The following is a 22,412-nucleotide window of genomic DNA, read 5'->3' on the forward strand; positions in this document are numbered from 1 at the left end:
AAACCAAAAGAAAAATCAAAACCTAGAACATCCTAAGTTATTTAGTAATTTTACCACATATTTCATTTTAGGAAAATATTTAGAGAATATAATTAAATTACCTAGTAAACTTTAGAAAGTAATCAGGAGAAAAACTCACAGTACTGCTTCAAAATCTACTGTCTCTTTATTTAGGATGACACAGCTCCCACAGCAGAGTAACAGAATGATCCACAACTGAATGTTGACATTGTATGTTTTCCAAGAAGGTTTGTTCCCCTCCAATGAATCCAAAGACACCCAAGAAGGCAAATCTCATAAAAATATCCAACAATACCTAACATATTCTTTTCCCCTCTTGCTATTTTATAAAGCAAAATGGACTAGGTCATAGGTTCCTATGTCCCAGTCTGCTGCCATGCAGCAAAAGATCCCTGGCCCTAAAAGCTTTAGTGGGAGAATGAGTCCATCTATTCCCCCTCTCCTCCCCCATTTCCTCAGCTTGACTGCTAAGGGTCCTTTAGCTTCAAACAAGTCAAAAGAGAAGAGTTTCATGACTGCAATATTATTATTATAAAAGCAGTTCAAGAAGGCTTCACTTTCATTCAGCATTATTGAAAGATACAGGCTATATTTTATATCACTTTTTTCATAAAATGTCAGAGTTGAAAGTTGTCTGAAGACCACACCATGAATTTTAACTCTGTTTTTGTCCTCTTGGGTCGGCTGAGAAGCATTCACACATCTCTAACTCCATTAACTACATGGCTGCTAAAGGAGGAGGATTCTGGTTCATGTTAGAACATACTCCCTTTCAGTTTTCCTTTATTCCATCAGAGAAGTTGAGCTCTGCCAGCACCTTACAGCCTTATTGGGCAATATTGTAATTTGGACTGTTATCTTTCACTGAGAAAATATTCCACATTTTATGACACTGTCCATTAGAAGCTCTCTAGAACACAACTATGGTATTTAAGAGACATAAAACATTTTGATGAATAACAGTCACTGCTGTTGAGTAACTATGTAGGAATAACATTAAAGTTTATCTAGCATTCAAAGAACAAAAACTTCAGGACTAATAGTTTTGCCTCAATAGGATATCCAACTTAAAGAATTCCTTATGGGCACAAGCTCTGAGCAGGATGCCAACGTGCCTCTCAGATTACCTTATTTTTAAGAGGAAATTTAAGGAAATCATTAACAAGCGATGATGTTATAACAGATGATCACTTTGGTTGAGAATGCCAGAGATTTTACAGCCTGTTTAAAACCTAGGTGGGAAATGTGTCAAAATGATTTTGCTCAATCTAATCGTGAGATAAGCTGCAGAGGGCTGACTTCCTATGTCTTGTATCTAGTAGTACAGAGTACACAGGATTAGTAGGGCTAGGATTCCTCATCTCCTGTAGCCTGCAGGCTACAGCTGTGGCTGCAGTGGCTCTCTATTGTTCCACACCATAGGAAAGCTTTCATTTCCATGTTCCAGCTTCAGCAAACAAATCATACTTCTGTAAGATCTTTTAACTTATAGCACAGAGTCAAATCTTCAGGTACATTAAAATGAGATTTGCAGTTTTTCAACCAATGAATGATTAATAAATATCTTCTGATTACAACTTTCTGGTGAAAGATGAAATAAAGCAAACTAAAATACTAGGAAATGCTGCAGGATATTCTTATCTAAAAATCCTCTAATTCTACATATGCATAATTTTCTCTAAATGTAGCTGGGGAAAATAAATTAAAGGAAAGCAAACTAGTATGAAATGGGGAAAAATGTGTATCTACTCTTTCAGCATACTTTATTTATAAACCGTTTATAGCTCAGGTCAGCTCAGAGGTGCACATAGAGATCAGTGTGAAACATGCAGAGGCATCTATTTTTAAAGCTGTTGGGGAACACAGAAATATCTCACACGTTTCCATCTGGAATTGTTTTTAGAAATGTAGAGGGGCAATGCAGCAACCTGCTGTCAAAGAATAAACAGCATCTTTATGAAGGCAATTAATTCTTCAAATGCAGTTTCAATCTGTGAATGGCTGGTAAACAAATGGGGTGACTGCCAGTATAAATATTTATTTGGGAACAGAGGCAGCTTCAAAACAAGCAAAAGTTTGTCCCAAGCAATTGGTGCCCGCCTGCTGCAGGGAAGAAGCATGAATGGCTCTGACTCTGCTCCTCAGAGTTCTACATGAGAATTCTAAATAGACAGAAACATTTTAAAGACTTCAGTATTATTAACAGTTCAGTGAATAGATTATCATGACTTTTTTCAATTCCTCCAATGACAGTTGGTATAAGTTGTTATTAACGCAAATAAAGGCCAGAAAGCCATTTGATCTGCATTACTTATACTAGAAGACCCACTAAATGAGGCTAGAACTGCATAGAGAGAATGCAAATATTAGTTACCATCCAGCAGCTACAGCCATTTCACATTTTACAGATCTTAACTTTTTGAAAAGCTTTTCTTCTTAAAAGGGAACATGTAAGGAGATAATTAAATATTCCTTGTTTATGGGACAACTTTAGAATGAGATAAATTTTTATTAGAAAAATATTGCCATAATTTTGAAATTGTAAATCCAAGAAGGAGAACATAAGAATGGTTCTTCCTCTATTTTTTCAAGCACAATTTTATTGTTTTGATTACAGGTAAATTCAATTATGGGATATAACATACAAAAAAAAATGGCAAAATGTAGCTTTCTGAAAGGAAATAAGCTGCACTATGAATGTGGATTGATTTTTTTTACATTTTTTTTTTATTTCTTTCTTTCCATATGGTCTGCTCCGGACCAACTGACAAGTGAAATAAGATGCACTCTCACCATGGAAGAGCAGGGACCTCTCATCCTGAGTGTTACTGAAACTACCTTTTACCTGAAGCATTAGAAATCACGTGGTTTCAAAGCTGAAATGTTCAACTGGACAATATTTAGCACCTGTGGTCACAGCACACTGACTGACAGCAGTGATATCCATTGTACCACTGGATACTCCCATTTGGCAAGTTACACCCAGACACAAAGTCATCTCATTAAGAGCTTGAGGTGCTGAGTCTATGGATAGTGCAGAACACGCTGTGCTGTTACAGCTAAGGTCAAACCCTGTAATTATTTCTCCAGATTCTGAAACTACTGAATCTTTTGAACATGTAAAACTTGCTGAGAAACAAGCCTGCTCCACAAAATCTGAATGCAGTATCAGAATAAATTACTATTAGACAGAGATAAAGTTAGCTACTTCAAAACACAAGGAGGAGTATGGAGGACATAACCTTCAAGCACTTCAGTCTCTGGCTATGTGACATATTTTGTTGATCTCTTCACAATATTTTATTTTTCGTGCAAATGAGATCCATCTAGTATCTGGAATTTACCTACTTCTCATAGTTCTTGTCTCACTTGGAAGCTTTCTCTCTCAGCATACTTGAAAGACAAGATAATTATCACAGAAGATAACAAAAATGAATGCCCTTTCAAAAAGAATAGGATTTTTGAAACTATGATGAGAGATTCTGAAGTAAAGGCCACAACTATCTGATGTGCCTGGTGCTATCTGCTATGCCTGATAGTTCAGTTATTTGTTGCTGACATAATATACAGCCTTGGCTTTCCTACTTTAGAATTCTGATTTCTCAAAAAAAGCTGCAGAAGAGAACAATACAATTAAATACATGACATTCACAGATGTCAGGTTAATTTTCTATAAGAGTCAAAACCAAAGAGAAGCTTAGTTTGGTTTTTTTTTTTCCTTATTGTTTAAATACCTGAAATTTTGCAATATCCTGTGCCTAAGAAACTAACGCCTAAGTAGCAAAATTTGCCATTGTCTATAACAAAAATCTCAAATAGGTATTTGCAGTGCTCCAAATCAGGGATAAAAAGAAAAAGACAACAAAACCTTTTCCAGGACCAGAAGATATTCTGCTGTGGACTGAATCTGGGTGTTGGTTGTCACTGAACCTGACCTTCAAACGTATGCGCAGCTCATGTCTGGTCTTTGACCCGTTTCAGCCTGTTCCATTCCAGGTACTGACTCTCCAAAGTGACTGACAGGAGAAAGCAATAGGTGTTCTTGGTAAATACTGGTGGGTAAGTAGCTAAAGGAAAACTATGAAAAGTTAAGTCTCTTTAGCTGACAGGCTCTCTGAACTGACAAGGTATTTCCATTCAATAAAACTGCTGTGATTTTTTAAATAGGTGTGAGATACAGCTGTGAATAATTTCAAAAGGAATAAGTACTTTCAGACCTGGGAGGGTGCAAGCCATTGTGGTGGTTATTTTTAAATATAAATTGAAAGTAAGTCCATGAAATTACTTGTTATGAAGAAAAAAAGATTTTGATATGTACTTTTGACAGAAAAAACTATCTACTGTAATTTCTAAATATAACAAAAACATTGAAAGAGGAAGATTAGCAATAGCAAACTCCTCCTCACTAAGTTACTTCATAACATTTGATGGGGATTAACAAGAAACAACTTCCCAAATACAGCAGGAAAACTATTGTAAGATTTTCCTTTAAGAAAATACCGTTCAAAAGCAAGAGTTTAATGACATTAGGTTAATGAATCTCACTAACAATTTTTTTTTTAAGTCATAGATTTAAAACACTGGGCAAAAATGTCCAAAATTATAATAGATGTACTAAAGCAATCAAAGATTTGTTCTTATGACATAAGTTCTTATGACATGTTTTCTTTCAAGATAAAGTGTTCAGAAAGACACATTCCTCTAATTTTTAAGAAGCATTTTTGGAAAATGGGAAAATACTGTCAATTATGGAACAGCCTCTCATGTATAGGAATACAGAAAATATTGTTCATGCTTTCCTTGCCTTTATCAGCTTTAGATCTCTACAGACAACAGCTAGGGAGAAGGAAGGTTATATTGAAAAAATTGTAAGGGTTAATTTGCATACTGCAGCATGCACTGTGTTGATTTTTGCCTTGTATTTAAATTACATTACTATTTTGTTCTAAAGCTCTCATTTCAGTGAAATCAGGCATGTAAAAACTGAGATAGATGTCTTCATCTAGTCCTGGTGTATCTATACTTTGTTGTAGTGCATAAGGATAAGGATGTCTCCTAGCTCTAGGCTATGTTAATGCAATATCTCAAATTACTATACAGAAAATCTAATAGAGGAAGTTTGAGAAAAAATACCAATGTTAAATCCTGACCAAGGTTCTGAAGAGGGATGGAAAAGGGAAGTTTTGGGGCTTTCCTCTAGCACAGCACAAAAATATATTGTTCAAAAATTTCCCCCTCCTGGTGTTTTAGTAAAATACTTCTGTAACGTTCCAGGGAAAAACATTTGGTCAGAGAGGCTCACTATTTCACCTCCACCTAAAAAGAAATGTCTGTGACATCAATGACTTTGTTTCTATGATGCTGATATCTCCAAAACCCACCCCATGCCTAAGACAGCTCCTTCTGAGGCACCTGAAGGCTGTGTGCTGACTGTAAAGAGAAAACCAGAATCTCCACATCATGTAGAGCACATGCCACTACAAAGAGGCTGCTATTTATTGTTATCTCCAAGAACAGCCACATAAATTTCACTAGTGCTAAATGATAACAGTGCTACCACTCATCTGTATTGCCTGGCAAGCTACAAATCTGACGTTTTTTAGTCCTTTTAATGACTGGCCTCTTAAATAATGAGGAGTAATAGTTTGATGACAGCCATTGTGCAAGTTCAAACAGCGAATAGAAACTTGCATGACCCACAAGAGAGGAAGAATCAGACTCACACCTGGTCTCAATATGTTCAAGTAGTAGAGATTTGCACTCACTCACACCGGGTCTAGAGGCTAAATTTGCAAATCGCTCCCCAATGGAAGAAAACTGTGTTTCTTATCTGCCTCTCAGAGTATGTTCTGCCTTTAACACTTGTCCCTAAAATGGAAAGAGACATTAAAACAACATGGCTACTTTTTATTCTACTCTTCACAGTTCTAAAACAGAAGTTGTACTTTTCTCTGAAAAAAAGAACGGCAATAGAATGGAATTGAAATAAAGGCATAAAAAGGTTTTCGTTCTATTTTATAAATCAATATGTCAAGAACAAATAGAATAGAAAGAACTGAAAGAGAATCAAAATCTTCCAAATGTTCTTAAATATACTTTAAAAAAGACAGATTTCTAGGAGAAATTCTGCCCTTCCTTCCAGAACAAGGACAGAAAAATGATCTCTCCATACTTCCTCTTTATAGTTTCACAAGTCACTTGACGATTTTCTGAAGAGGTGTTTGTCTAACAGCATCATTGGTCCACATCCTAAGAGAGTCTTATTCACTTCTCAAATGCTCTCCAATCTGTCCCCAGGAATTTTAAGGCCTTTTTTTTAAATTGGATTTGCTTTTCCACAAAATATGTTTATACATTGAGATAGCCCTACGTCTATATGTTCAATAAGTAAATGACAGTGGTTACAAAATGGCCTGACTCAAGTTACAGGGTCAGAATTCAGATCCAGAGCTTTTGGTACACATCCATAGGGTAACTCACAGTCACCCTTCCACCTCACATGCAATCCCATAGAGCTGAAGAACAGGAGGAATATGGTTCTAAAGTTATAAAGTTATAGCAACAATTACAAATAAACCAAACTCTTCCTGTACACGCTCCTGTGTAGAGCAGGTAACATGACATGAGGAGCTAACTTGGGGTTTAACTGTTTATCCAAACTTTAAGTGAGCAGGAAGTTTTCTAACAGTTCATTATCATTATATATGTAGTGTAATAACTTTTTCTTTGAAATAGCCATCCTACAAAGGAGTCATTTACTACTATCCTCTTGAGAGAACAGCATTTAGGTAAATCCATTTGTGATAGGCTCGCCAAACAGCACATTTTTCTTAAACATCCAGAGTGTTTGACTTGCTGTAATCTAACTTAGGTGACTAAAACAAAATTTTGTGCCAGTTTCAAGAAACTGCTTAAGTGTTTTTATAGAACACTCTTAGAGAAGATGTCATATAAAAATTAAACTTTTCTGAATATATCTCAGAAAATCTCACCAAAAAAAGATAATTATGTTGGGTTTTTTTTTTTTCAGTTTGAGATATGGTAAAGTTTTGTGTGGTTATAAGAGTTGAAAGTGACAACTCAATGCAAAAATTCCTTAAATCACTTTTTTATGCTTTACAGTCCTTTGTTTAGAGAAGCAAAGGTAAACTGGCTCAGTAACTCAGCAAGTTGGTGCATGCAAGTTATAATTGTTTTTCCTGGGCATTAAATCAGGAGCAAATAGCATAGGATTTAATAAAAACCAGGAAGTAAAACTTCTAGCTATTGATTCACTAGCTACTTAGTTATAACTTACTACCCAAGAAAAACAATAAATGCTACTGTACACTGTGATTTCAGAAATATTTGTATTTTCTCAAGAAAACACAAAGTTGTAACTTTTTAATCGAGAAAGAACTATGTCACTGTATATTGGCTTTTATTGCAGTAAATAAGAATGGTATATAATTTCTTGTTTGACTGTATATCATGCACTTCAGAAGTAATAAACACAATCCTTTTGTCTGGAAAGGGCAGTGTCTTGAACTGTGAACAAAACCAAACAATTTCATGGGAACTTAACAGCAATAAAGGAATGAAGGAGAAACCAGAACTAGAGAGGAGATTAAAAAGTACTTTAACTCAAGCAAAAGCTCAGGAGGGAGTATTCAATAACATGACATGGTAGCATAATCTAGAAATACTGATAAATTCATAGCAAAAAACAAGACACACACTGTGAAGAAGAAACTCAGTCTGCCCAAAAGTAAAGCAGATTCTTTCAATTTGGTAAAAACCAAAAGGAATATAACTGAATTTCAATTACTGTTTTCAATGTCCTTCTAGAAAGGAGATTCATTTTTAAGGGCATCAATTAAGAAAATTAATGGGAACAAGTGACAGACTCCCAAATAATACAACTCTAAATCAGTTTCACCTCCATACCTGATAATCCTGAGAAAGAAAGGTGAGGAGCTCTCTGAATCATTTATATACACTTTTGCATACTTTGAAATGCTTCCAATAGACAATCTCCACAAATTTTGTAAAAACCAAAATTCTAACTTATTCCAAGTTAACAAGTGTGTCACTCGCCCGGGAAGATCAGATTTCTGAAGGTATGGACAAGTTAAAGACTAAATTTAATTTAAAAAAAAAATCTATCACATCTTGGTAATAAGCCTTTTTTCACTTTTTTGAGGAAGATCAATGTGAGCAAAAGGCTGAAGGAAATATTTCTTACAGCTATAGTTACCATGTCTAACTTTACCAGTGGCTGTCTTCTGCTGAGGCCAACAAAAAAAAAACCAGTGAACTAAAAAATTTAGTCTTTCTCCCTTCTTTTACCAGCTGATTGGCTGCTCAGTATTTTTTTAAACCCTGCTCAGTTAACAGAAAACAGTAGCATGTTCTGACTATAGATTTGCAATCTCACTGACCTCAGTGAGGTCAGGATTTCCCTCCCATGTTCCATTTAAAAGGACAATACAGCCTCGAACTAGAACACCCTCAGTCTTTCCACTGTTTCTGATTCACTAATCTTTTTCTTCCTCTATCACAATTAGCAATGCTTCATTGTATACAGTATCAAATGGGGGGAAGAGGTGGGACACACATGGACAGACACCTCCACAAGAGACAAAGTCACATCTTGAGGAAACCTCTTCTTTATTTTCCTTTCATCTGTGCTCCCTAACAAACAGCGTAAGAGCACAATGGAATAAAAATCAGAACAAAGAAAAGCTCCACAGTGACATCTATTCCTCAGATGACAGTAGATGTTAAGTACTTAACACAGATGGATACCACTACACTACCATGTGAACAGTACATGTTTACTTGCTTTCTTCATTCCAGGTTTCAGCTTTGGCATTTACTATTTTGCTTTCTATATTACCTTGTCTATTCTGCAATTCCCAGCAAAATTACCCTTCACCTGATACGTATGTTTGTTTTCTTGTGTTGTTGCTCCATTATGTCTGAAATCATGAATCAACAGATCCTGCCTGACAAACTTGTTGAGACAAATGCTACTTTGCAGAGTGACTTCAAGGCAAATATCTCTATTTTCCCTAATTTACTGTCAAACCAAGAGGAAAAAAAAATCCCAAGTCTATTCAAAAGACAATGATTTACACTAACCTAAACAGTATTCTTCTTCTGTATACGAAACCACTGTAATTTATAATGTCTGCGCATCCAAAATATCAAATTGACATGACAAATAGCAAGATTTTCCCAATTAAAAGAAAAAATAATTACTTTTACTTGATTCCTTCTCTCATCTGGAGGTGATATGAGCAGTAGTACCTCAGTTTGTTGTTTAGTGCCTTGGAAAGTTGTTCTTATTCTCACTTCAAATTAAAAATTAATTTTGGGGAGTTCTGCCTAGACATTATACAGAACAAAAAGGTCTTGATGAAGCTTTGCATAGTATGGATTAATTTAGCATTACAAACAACTTAGTATTACGTTTCAGGGTAGAAAATTCAATTCACTATGAGAGGATGCACCCTATATGCTCTAGATGCATTCTTTCTACCCTACCTTCAGCTTTCTCTCCCAGTCCTAAGCAGCTATAGCAATTACAATAATTTCACATTCCTAGATGCTGGACAATTTGCTTAAGGAACAAAATTTCATCTGGGCCAAGTTTTCTCAAGATTAAGAGCAAGATCTTTAATTTGAACAGAAATAAAATGGACCTTAAAGAAGAAGAAAATATATATATCAGTTTCATGTGATAGACTTCCTCTGAACTGCCTCTGTAGCATAGAATTAGGAACCAAAGCCGTAAAAAGAAACAGAAAAGGCAGAAACATTCATCAACTTTCCTAATGCCAGTTTATACAGCTGTTTATGTAATTCCTATGAATTCTGTTCGGTCTCTTCATTTTCCCCACATGTTGTCCAGGAAGTTTAGGAATGCATTTGCCCTACAAGCTGACAAGACAAAGTTTACTGTGCATAGCACACTCACCAATGTGGGCCCAGCCCCACAACAGCTACCTCAATAACATCTGGGAACTCTGCAAGAAGGCTCAGCTTCCAAAACTGTTTGTACAGAGGAGAGATTTCCATATAAAAAGGGCCTATAAAAAAGACAGATTTACAATTCCCAGTTTGGAAGCACATTGGATAGTCTCATGTGTTTCAATGCCAGCACAGTTCATTCAGGTCAGGACTTGCTGCAATACAGAGCCCTACAAGCAGCAATATATTTTATTTTCACATGAGAAGCACTCAGAGGCCGTTAATTTCTTTCTTGTTCCTTTTTAGTCTCCATTTACAACTGTGAACCTTCTTGCTGAATATTCCACCCAAACAAGAACAAATGTACAAGCGAGAAAGGATGCTTTTCCTGTCAGAGAAATCAGGGTCAATCTCAACCAAGAAGATTCTGTGAAACTGTGAAGGCTCCATAAGAGGACCACAGGGGTCTGAGCAAGCCCTGTCCTTACTGTGACTTACACCGGTAGAGCATTTGGCCTCAGGAGTCAGTACAATTTGACTCCAAAATGCCCTGTTTAGTTTTTATGGGAGTAAGTTAAACATTTTGACTCCCTTCATATTTGGAACTAATTGTTCCTGTTTTCCTGAGGACCTTTCAGCCACTTTTAACACAAAATGTTAGTACCTGGTATTTTGAGGAGGTTTAAAATGCAACCCCAACCTACTTAAAGGTTTACAGGAAAAATCTTTCTTTCAATGGCATTGTGACTGCAATAGGAACACACTGTATCTGTCATTGCAAACCCCTGACACCAGATTTAACCTCCTACACAAATACACATTGCAACTGCTGCTTTGCCAGACAGCACATAACTATCCAGCTAGCAAGAGAAAAACATTTTGTCTTTTAATTGCTTTCTGTACAAACTGCTTAATTAGAGTTTTGTTTTGCAATTTGGTAATGAAAGCAAACAAAACTATTCGTAATCCAAAAAACCCCCCAAACAGATGAACACCAAAGCAGAAATGTAGGAAATAGTTGGGGGGAGGAGGTGGCAAGGTAGAGTTTTAAAGTGTTTTTCATTTATGGCATTATTCAGTCTAAAGCTCTGTTCAGCCTGTTCTGAAAAAGAGCATGATACACTCACTATCACTTTTAATTTTTTTTCGGGAGATGCAGCACAAATTTCTAAGGTCATAAAATCTCACAGTACACTTCAAATTTTCCTTTTCACTATAGTCAGTAACCACACAGAGCTGGATCCAATCTGAAAGCCAGAGCCACTCTTCAGATGTGCAAAAAGCCTGGTTAAGGTCAGTGGCAGAGCTCCATGAGGTAGGAGGGTGCTGCAAAAGGTGCTGCTGGGGAGCACCCTTGTGAGCTGAGAGGAGCAGCATGACCAAGCCCAAGACATTTAAAATGGTGCCTAAAAAGGCCATGGACAGCGTGAAATGATCTCCAAAGGCCTGCCCTGCAGCACGGATGCACCTCATGGATGCAGCCCTGGGCACCAACTCCGTTCACCATTGCCAACTCAGGCATTCAGCCCTGCTGCAGGGAAGACTACCACTGACCATCTTGGAAAACCACTTTATTCTTGCCCCCACAATGAAATATTCCAGTAAATGGCCTATTTAACTATTTCCAGACTGACATGCCTGCTCAATATTTTATAACTTGGGCAATTTCCCCGTGAAAGCAGAGATCGCATTTCACTAGCAACACCAGTTGCCAAAGCAGCACATTAACGCCATTCTCAGGAGTAAAGAGTGCAAAATGCAGACATTCACTTTGCAGTAAGAAGAGAACAAACCAAATTGAACTGAAATATGTTCATTTTAAACATCAGCAGAGCACAGTGAGCAGTTTTATTGGTATGAAACTGGAATGACACTTCCAAAGGCTGAATGAGAGCCGAGCACATTTACATGTGTGAAATGTAACCGTATGTGACTTCAAATAAACCCTGCTGGTGATGAGAAAACTTCATCCTTCATTGTTTAGAATTTATGACTTAAGCTTTCTCCCCATTGTTGGCACTCGTGGCCAGGAGAGAAGTGAGAAGTGATAAGAGGTGTTTTACAAAAGGCAACTTTTAGGTTCTTTTTGACTTCTCATTGTACCTGAATAATAAGAATATGACGAAAATTGTAAAGCATATTGCTTATCTGGCTTTACTGCTTATGATGTGATTCTCTCCATAACATTTTTTTGTAATCATGGGCTAAGAGCTGAAAACAACACAAATATTATCCTTTTTTTTAAGGCCTAAGAAGGGCAAAAGTGGAAAGGATGGGAATTATACCATATGTCCATTCTCTGTTTACTTGGGTCTTTTTTTCCCTAATAACTTCCTTACACCTTATTTGCTAAGTAGAAAATACTGAAAACTCAGAGTACACCACCTTCCAGAGAATGCCAATGTATCAAATTGTACCTTATGTCTCCAATGGTCTCACTGGTGTCAGCACTGATCTCACAGAAGCAAGGAATGGGCTGAGCAAAACACCTAAAAAAAATTTAAAAGAATAATTAAAAAATTATGTTTGTTGCAATAGACTTAAGATCTACAGTGACAAAATATGAACTGGAATTTCCCTTCACTTTTATGGAAATACATCTGAAGTAAATGGCAAAATGGAGAGTTATCCACATTTTGTGGCACTATTACACAGAGAGTAGAAACAACTACCTTGGGTCCCACAAGGGCAAACCATTAAATTATCCAAAAAATAGGTGAGACAAGTGTGACAAGAAGCCATTTTTTTGTTTGTCGTTTGAAAAATTTTTTGGAGAAGAAAGCTGAAGTGCACAGAGAAAATGTTATTTATAAAAATAACTTGATTTTGCAAATATCATTAATAAAAACTCAAATACCACAGAGTGGTGAGAAATTCCATTTGGTCAAATAGCTATTTCCACTACTGATTTTTCATTAAAAAACATAAAAACCGTGAACTGAAAATCAGGACATCATAAACATGGGAGAGACTAGGACGGGATTAGCATCTGTTATTGAAATCCTAAATTCATTCTCCATCCAGATGTACATCATTTTCTTCACTGCAGGAGGACCTTTCTCATATTGTAATATATGAAAGTGCAGGACCATTACTGAAGAAATCCTATGGTTTTTTGAGGGCTGTGGGACCAAGCTATGAAAAGAGAGCTCTAATTCAAAATAAATTTAAAAAATAAAAAGCAAGTCAGAAAGAGTCAGGTCTATTAAAGTGAATGACAGAAGTCCTATAGGATTTTGAAGAAAATTACTAATAGTGTTTTAAAATGCTGCTAGTATTATGATGTGTCAGAAACATGGGTATTGCTTACCCTCTCTCTAAATTCTCACTGGCCTTGTTTGGAACATCTGAAGATGAAGCTAGACGTTGCCGATTCCTACCAAGGTATTTGTCTTGATACAGGAAATGGTGGTGGAATACTGACTTATGCAGTGATTTGCTCAAAACAACATTCCCAAAGAACTGAATACGTAAATAAAGGGCAAAGGTGCTGCCATAGACACACAAACAAACAAACAACCTAGAGGCCACATGGGAGAAATATTTTCCAGTTGTTCCTCTATCAGTGCTATATGTCTCCCTTTTAAACAAGGAGAATTAGAGACTCACAAAAATGAGAAAATTTGATATAAGTTTCCAATTCGACACTGATAATTTGGAAATTTCAGTGAGGAAAACATGATACTGAAGCCTACCTACCAAAATTAACCTAAAACAAGTGAAAATTATTTAATTGTCAAAGCCAAAGGACAGGATGGTTCAGCCTAATGTGAGAGACACCTCACAACAAAGGGCAAGCTATGTGGGCCAAGCAGGGGTAACTGCAAAAAAACAGCACCAATGCTTATGCACCTCAAGGAAACACAGTGGTACTTTCAATCTTTAAATGCTCAGGTTTCTACTTTTAATCATCACTTCCACAGTAAAGAGTGCTTCAGGCATGGAGGTGTTTGCTGAAGGCAGTGGGAGGGGTGGGGAAATGGTCTCCTGGATAATAACCTTCAGATAGCTATTGTTCCAGCTTCCAGAAACTGCAGGCTATTTGTGATTAGATGTTGATAAACGAAATGTAGATGCCTAAAATAATTACTTTAACCCAGTTAAATCAGTTAATCAGTTGCAGTAAAAGAGGAAGTGTGTTAATGACCTTAGAATAATGAAGCTGTTACCACAAAAAATACTTACTAATAGGACTACAAATCTAATAGTCTTCACTCTATTCACAAGGGAACTTTATTTACTAGTGACCAAACTAGTGCTTGGCTTAGGATTTTACTATTGTGGAAAGCAATTCAGTAAGAACACAGGGTCAGGAACTAGAGTTTCACATCACATCCACAAAAAATTGTAGCACAAAACACATCCTCTGTCTTTAACAGAGATCCTGAAATTATTTTCATCAATAGGCAGTGTGACTTAACTGCTGCAGTGTGAGCCTTTCTATGTGACTAAAAAGTGAATTAAATAATGGTTTGCTTCTGAAAAGACATCAGCTATGGTCACACCCATAAAAATATTGCTTTCAGCTACACAGGCCTACGCTGAACAAAAAAAAAGACATAGCTAATAATTAAAAGATTAATTTCTCATATTTTGAAGGATTTTTTCAGTTTGTACAGTGTGACAGAATGGGCTTACAATGATGTCAAAGGGAGTAATGTGGCAGGGCAGTGGTAGGGTAGGACAGTGGCAGCTCAAACATTTCAGCTCCTTGTTCCTAGAAAATAATCACAGAATCTGTGGCAGTTAGCAAACTGCTGGAAGGCTTTAGAGGAATAAGAAAAACAACAGAAAGTTTGTAAAACTATCACTTGCTGCTTTCTCAACTGAATAGTGTAGGAGTATGCTAAAAATATATAGATCACTTAAACTATCTCTACTTTTCACATCGGATTGAATTACCACAATGGAAATTCCTACTGTTACATTTTGTTATGAATCTAAACTTTCTTTTGCAGATCAGCATCTACGTTAACCACATGGTCTTAAAAACCAAATGGAGTGGCTGAGCTGATCATTATTAACCAAGCTTACATTTGTTGATCTATACTGTTGCTGACTAGCTGAGGCTCCAATTTAGCAGCAACAGATCCCTTTGTCTGTGGTGATGGATCAAAGGTCAGACTAACTCCAACCATGTGGAGCCTAATGATAGTTAGGGGAGACCTCTGACGAATATAAAAATAGAACTAAAGATAAAGGCTTTAATCACAAGTGACAAATGACATTTTTGATGTGTCAAGTTCAATATTAATTATTTTCAGCTGCTCTGCTTTTTCTTTTGTCTTAAGGAAACTACAGCAATTTGCTGACATGCCTGGAAAAGTTCAGGTGCAAAATGACCTCAGTTCAGTTTGCAGATTTACAGGAAACCATACACTGTCCTTGGAGCATTTAAGTACTATGGCCTGTGGAAATACTGCAGCTTGTTAAAAAATAAGCGAGGAGATGATTATGCTCTTTTCCCAATTTCAGAATGAGCTAAATCTTCTTTATTGTGGACATAAAACAAAAACAACCGTGGACAATGCTCTCCCAGCAGAGAATCAACAATTTTTTTGAAGAAACAACATCTCTAATTAAAAAACTTTTCAATAAGTTAAAAACACTACAGGAGTGTTAACTTTTCCACTTTTCCAAAGATGATGTCCCTTCACTAACAGCCAGAGCCATCCATTCCTGTATGAAAAAGACATATATGTTTTATGTGATTTCTGTCACTTTAGAAATCCACTGCCTGCTCCAAGTTTTTAGAACACATCTTTTATTCATGGCAGAAAGCTAATTAGACTGTCAAAATGAACATTTCTAAAAATCTTCTAATAAGTAGGAGTAAAAATTAATTACTGTAGTGGTTTAAAAGACAACTGAGGAGTGCAACTTGACAGATCCTAAGCTAGAAGTTTTTCTTCCTTGGCCTTTAAGCTGAAGAGTAAACAACACTATGGTCATTTAAGAGAAATAATTATATTTAATCTGCTGACCACATGTGATGAACTAATAGGAAAATCAGTAAGGGAAGAACACAGTGGCATTTCAAATACCGAGTTATCTGAAGAATCAGTAAAAGATTTCCCTAATTGAACACAAACCAACTCAAAAGATATGGAGTTCATCACAGGTGAACTTTGAAAACACTGATATCTGCCTTTGATTACTCACATGGGATCACTTAAATTATAAATATCTGAGATCACTGCTTTTCCTGATTGCTGGCAACAACAGTAGTATGAAACAGAACAACTCATGCCAAACAAAAAAATAGAAACTAGAAAGAAAACAAAAGAAGAATAAAAAGTTTTTTACAAGTGAGAAAAAAGAAAAATATTTTAAAAATCAACTCTAAATTTTAGCACAATTAGTTGGAGTAAGTTTTGTGGCAGAGATCTACCAGCAAAAGCAGACAGCAGCACCATGAAAGCCATTGTACTGAGGAGGAGGCCAAAAGAGAGAATCATTCTGTTGATACATGGTCAAAATGAGACAAATGGAAAGCCCCAATGGGCCAGCCTGAAATGCACCTATTTATTTTCTTCTGCTAAAAAGGTATTATTTCTGGAGATAAGGAAGCATTTCATAAAACAGAAGAAAGAAGCCCAGTCCATCTATGTCACTGGGGAAAATTATTGCAATCCTTCCTCTCAACCAATAGCTTCCAGCAGTGGATGCAGATGTTATCAATGAAAGAAAGGATGGAAATAGGAGATCCATATGAACATCTTTGAGCTATTAAGCAGAAGGACCATGTTTAAGCTCAAACTCTCTGCTTTCTGGCTAAGAGCTAAGCACCATCACTGCAGTGGCTAATGAAGTGGCAGACAGGGAAAAGAAGGATTTCTGGCATGCCAAGGCAGATGAAAGCAGCTGCACCACAGGATCAGAGGCAGCTGAAATCCAGTCTATCTGCTATCCAGCAAGGCCTGGCAGCCCCAGACTGCAAGCTGTCCTAGTGAAGACAGGGAGCAACTAAGGGTCTCCAGTAAAGCTGCACCAAAGGTCCATAAATAAAACAATTTATGTGCACATTACTGTGCTTATGTCTTCTGCTACTGGCCATTTTGGTTTGGGTTTTTTTGGGGAATACGTTTTACAAAAGAGTTTAAAATGGGGAAAATAAATGGGGAAAATTAGATTAATAAATACCACTGATTCTAGTGATATTTGTAAAAGTTAAAGTTTGGAGCTTCAGCTCACTATTTATTACTTTAAATTGAAGTCCAGTACTTCTCATAGTCCATCAAGTTCTGTCTAAAGGGGTTACACAGAAGTAAGGGAGATATTCCAGCTGATGAAAAGACAATCACAACACTATTCTCTGGCTTACTACACTGATTGATTCCACTACTGACCTGAGAAAAACCTTCATGTATTCACAACATGATAGGGTATAAATTTTTTGTTCATCTGTATTCAAAAGCAATCAAAGCAAATTATCTTTTTCTCAGTACTGCCTGACTGACATTCATGGAGAGAATGCTTGGAGTTATGAACTGGCTATAAGTGACTCACCACGCTTTACTGCATTAATGTATGCATGTTTTCAGGGACTGACCTTTGGACTGACCCGTCAGAGGTACAGCAAAGCCATCATCCACTGACAGGCCTTTACTGAGGGAGAAAAATCTTTGTAATAGCACAGAGGAATTTACTAATCTGACATCTAGTTTAGCAGATTAATCATGGATTTTCTTTGATCATGCCTTGCAACAATGTGCAGCAAGTCAAACCAATCAGCAATCATTAATTAAAAAGAACAATGAAGAGCAGAGGCTATTTAGTTATGAATGGCACACACTGACTGAATATTATAAGTTCCCAGATGAAAGCAATGTTTCCTAAATGACATAGATCAGTGCTAGATAAGCTTCAAGATAGCTGGGTGAGGTAAGAGGGAACCATGAAAGAATGTTATCACAGTCTAAAGAAAAGGGGAAAATGAAACTAGAAAGCTGACTTGGGACTTGCATGAACCAAAACCCTTCTCTGGGATTCCTGCAATCATTATAAACACCAGTGCAAGCTCTGCAGTGGGTACTCATGCACTGCCTGCAAACACTAAGGCTTGAAAATTCTGATCTCATAAAACAGGTAAATATAGAACAGTGTGACCCTGTTAATCTGTCTCAGCCTTCCTTCACCTTAAGTGGTGTAGTACTTCTTGCTTAAACAACAAGGGTTTATCTTGAATGTGTAGACCCTCATACTTAGCTGCTGTAACCTCCCTTTTGTATTGAAGTCAGGAGATCTAACATTTCTTTGCACAACTAGACCTCTGATCTTGGATGCTCTGACATTGAATTTTTGATTTCTTTTATTATATAATGCAGAAAGTTGAGAACTTTGTTGAAAACTTGTTACTCTTCCAACAGCAGACTCAAAGTACTGCCTGGCTCTACCTTTGTGATTGTAAACCAGGCCTATGTTCCTACCTGCATGACACTATAAAGAATGACTAAGCTTTAATTATTCTGGGAAATTAAGTGAGTATAAAACAAAAGTGAAATGCTCAAGGGCACTTTGTTTTAATAGAAAAAGTATAAGGAAGTTACAGGCGTGTACCAGCTTAAAATTTTATTACCTAAATAATTGCATAATTATACAGTGGGAAAATTGTTTGATGCAAAAAAAATACTCTTTAACTTTTGCACAGTTTCTTGTTCGGTTCTAATATTGAATGGGATATTTATGGCCAAACTCCAGCAGAACTTGTAGAAGTTTAAAATACTTCTTACTAACAGTAATCAAGCTCCTTGTCAACAAAGGGTGCAGAGATGACTGGTGAATCCCTCCCGAGTATTAGAGCAATGAAGCAGCCTGGTGGGCGGGGGGTTTTCTGGCACTGTCAAAATTGCAAGCCAAAACCCAAAAGCAGTAATGAGGCTAACAAAGAGGAAATTTCTAACGGTCCACAGCTCTCCAGACAGCAGAGAAAGGGCTAATAGACCCAGCAATCAAACAAAAACCAACAATCAGAGACACATTTCAATAATGTGGCTATCTAAAACCACACAGCAGAAAGTTCACCAACCAAAATTTTCAAATAAGGTTTGGCATTTTACAGATAGATGTGCTGCAGCTTAAACAGAAGGTCTTGGCTCCTTGTGTCAGAGAATATGTGAGCTTGTTTCACCTGTGTTAGGCAGAACATCCAAGCAGATGATACATACCTATCCCTCAAAAATCCAAGAGTCTCTGTCTAATTTTGATGCCATTTCTACAGCTATTCTGTGAAATAGGTAGAATGACTTTAGCCTACATTTGTCCATGGTTCCCTCATCCAAGTACGGCTTCCAGGTATCAAGAAATTAAAAAAGATTTTTCTTTTAATGGACCATAATTTGTCAGTTTTGATTTTTACTTCTTAAACTTGAAAAGTGAGTGCACATTTTTTACCTACAGATGCTTTCACCTGAGGCTTAGCCAGTGTGAGCTTTACTCTGGATACTAAAAAAGAAAAGAGGAAAAATCTCTGCATTTACTCTGGTTTTTTTTTTTTTTTAATCTGGTTTTCCTTCCATTGTACTTTAGGAAAAAGTCACTAATGTGAGCTATAAGTTAAAAAATAATCTCTGACCATAATCAGATTAAATCTACTGCATCTATATTACAAAACCATCTCTTCATGTGGGACACCAGCTCATGTTTCCTAATGTGGGTGTCTAACTTTGGATCCTGCACCTAATCATCAATAAAAAAAGATAAGAGAGGTCTCAAAAACATGTAATGAGGGCTAGATCAGGTAAGGCACACCTGTCTCTGGAGCTGTTAATATACAAAACAGCAGCATATCCAGGCACCCTTGCCTCCTCTTCCAATCCTAAATACATACTCACACTTATTTCCAACTGGTCCTACTGAAAATAACCTCTGGTGTGAAACCAGGTGAAAGTGCAAATGCATGTCCTTGGCTCCAGAGCAGAATACCAAAATCTGACGTCTTCAAAACTCCTTACCATAATTCTTTCAGGGTAAAAAGAATGTGTCGATTCTTGGAAAGTGATTTCATAAGAAATGTTTATTTCATGCAGGAATCAAGCTGTACAGGGGACAAGCAGTAAACTGTGCAGTTTCCTGCTTGCCTTTGAGATCACTGACAAATACAGTCCAAAGCATAAATGGATGAAGTTGATGTAAGCAGGTTAGCTGAAAGAACAAAATTTCAGACTGGGATGTATCTACAGCTCTAAAAGACAGTATTTCTGCAATGGAGACTATCTATAGACTACCCTACAAGTTATGAGAAAGCAGAGGTGCCCAATGAGACTGCTGTGATCACAGCTGACTTGAATGTGCCAAACCTCAGAGAGAGTTCTCTCCTAAATTCAGCTGCAGGTCTGGCTGCACCTTGCTGCTTCTCCTATGGCTAGCACAGAGCAAAGATGGAGAATGGGAAAGTTTCTGTGGTCTGGCAAGCTGCCATAATTTCATGAACATTCCTCTCTACCTGAAATTATAATTGTTGACTCTTGAAAAATAAATTTCATTTTTTGCTAGAGTAGCTGTAAGACACCCTTCCTGATACAGCATTTTTCATCCATATGAAGGTCCAGGGTAATTTCTTTCATGTCAAGATTTACCTTTATTCAATGAAAATAAATAATTGTGTTTCAATGAATTCACAGAGGGTAAGGTTTTTATCCAGACTCAACACGCAATGATTAAAATTTGTTCACATTGGAATTCTATTTTTGCTTCCTAAACTGCAGTTTGAATGAAGTTTAATAATGTACGTTCACCTGAAATTCAGCAGCCACTGTTACGAAAACCATATTCTTTCTTTGGAAGCTTCCTGTAAATAGCCTGTATTTTTTTTGTGGAACTAGATATACAGTTCTGAAACTCTGAAATTGAAATGGATTGGGAGGTTATTAGCTGTGCTTACAAGGAAGATGCCTGTGAGGGTTCTCAAGCTCAGAAATAGATGTTGAAAATGACACCTGATATGCATATTTCAGGAAACGGTATTCAAAGAAGCAAACCCAATTATTAAGACAGAAAAAAATTACATTTCTCTAAGTTACTTAGAAATTACTTCAACCACTCCAGCAGGGTTTGAAGCATATCATTAGAGATGTAATTCCTCATAGTGTACCTAGAAAAATAGTAACAGTTCTCTGAGGAGAAGCAAGGGAAGTTAATAAGATGAGCTGGAATGAGAGCAATTCTAGAGTAAGGCAGCAAATAGATTTAGAACTCAAAAGCATATAAGAAGATAATATACCCTAATGCAACAAAGATTTTCACCAGTCTTAACTGGAGAAGCCTAAATTGCACATAGCAATGATGCATTTGAGACATTATCCTAAATGAAGGTTTCCAGGACTTCTCTATGATACCATGTGAATATAAAGGCCATCGCAATATAAAGACAAAATGTATCCTGGTATTTCTCTATACATGACAGCAGCACTAGTCTTTTAGTAAAATAAGTTAAAATGAAGGTTGTTCAGTAGAAGACATTTTTAGTTGGATATGTGAGCCCTTCAGAAGCTTCTAAATCAAATTATGCAGAATATTAGACCCAGGATAATGCAAACCCCAAAACAGATATTTTGAAGAGGAAGGACAACATGAAGCACTCTCTCTCTTTGACCAAAAGGATATTAGATAAAGGGTGCTGATTTTATGTTTAGGGGAATGAAAGCTTTTTCTTGCTCTCTGAGGAAGAATAAGAGTTTCATGTTTAGGGGGCAGGAAAGGAAAAAAAAAAATCTTAAAATACAGCACTGTAAATACAGGGAAAGAGCTACTTAACATGGTCCTCCCCAGAACCTCCCAGGTTCTGGGCTTGATAAATTTAGTCATCCTTCAAGTCCTATGTCCCTAGCTGATACAAAATGTTAATTTGCAAAAATAAAATTGCTGTAGCAGAAACACGTGGGTTTATGAAGTTGTTAAGGGACCTGTAGAAGCTTGGTTCCAATGTTAGAATTACGTAATACAGAGCTGACTTTGAAAACATTTATCACATGATTGTGAAATCTATTGCATGGGTCTTACCTCTGCATTCAATTACATACTGTATGAGCCTGCAAATGCTTGTAAAAAAACCCAATTTCTGACATTATCCAGCAAAATGATACATTCATTTCCAAATAAATGAAAAGGACAAAAAGCAAAAGTCTGATTTTATGTTTACAGCTAATGTCACAGAAGCCCTTTACATCAGATATGTGGACTCAATGTGAAATGAAAAAATCATTAATCTTATGGCAATTTATCATCTGCCTGCTTAGCTTAAAAAACTAATTGCCTCCCCCCAGCAGCTTGGCCTGGCCAATGGTATTGGGCAAGAAAAGCCTTTTTGGTACTGTTGGGCATGTATCCCTACTGAGTTTACATGGAAATGCTACACTACAGTATATTCAGGTGCCTAGGGTTTCTCAGTTAAAAAAAACAAACCAAAACACTGTCTATTTAATCTCTAAGCCATCTAG

Source organism: Fringilla coelebs (genome assembly GCF_963513975.1).
Source record: "Fringilla coelebs genome assembly, chromosome: 3".
Classification (NCBI taxonomy): domain Eukaryota; kingdom Metazoa; phylum Chordata; class Aves; order Passeriformes; family Fringillidae; genus Fringilla; species Fringilla coelebs.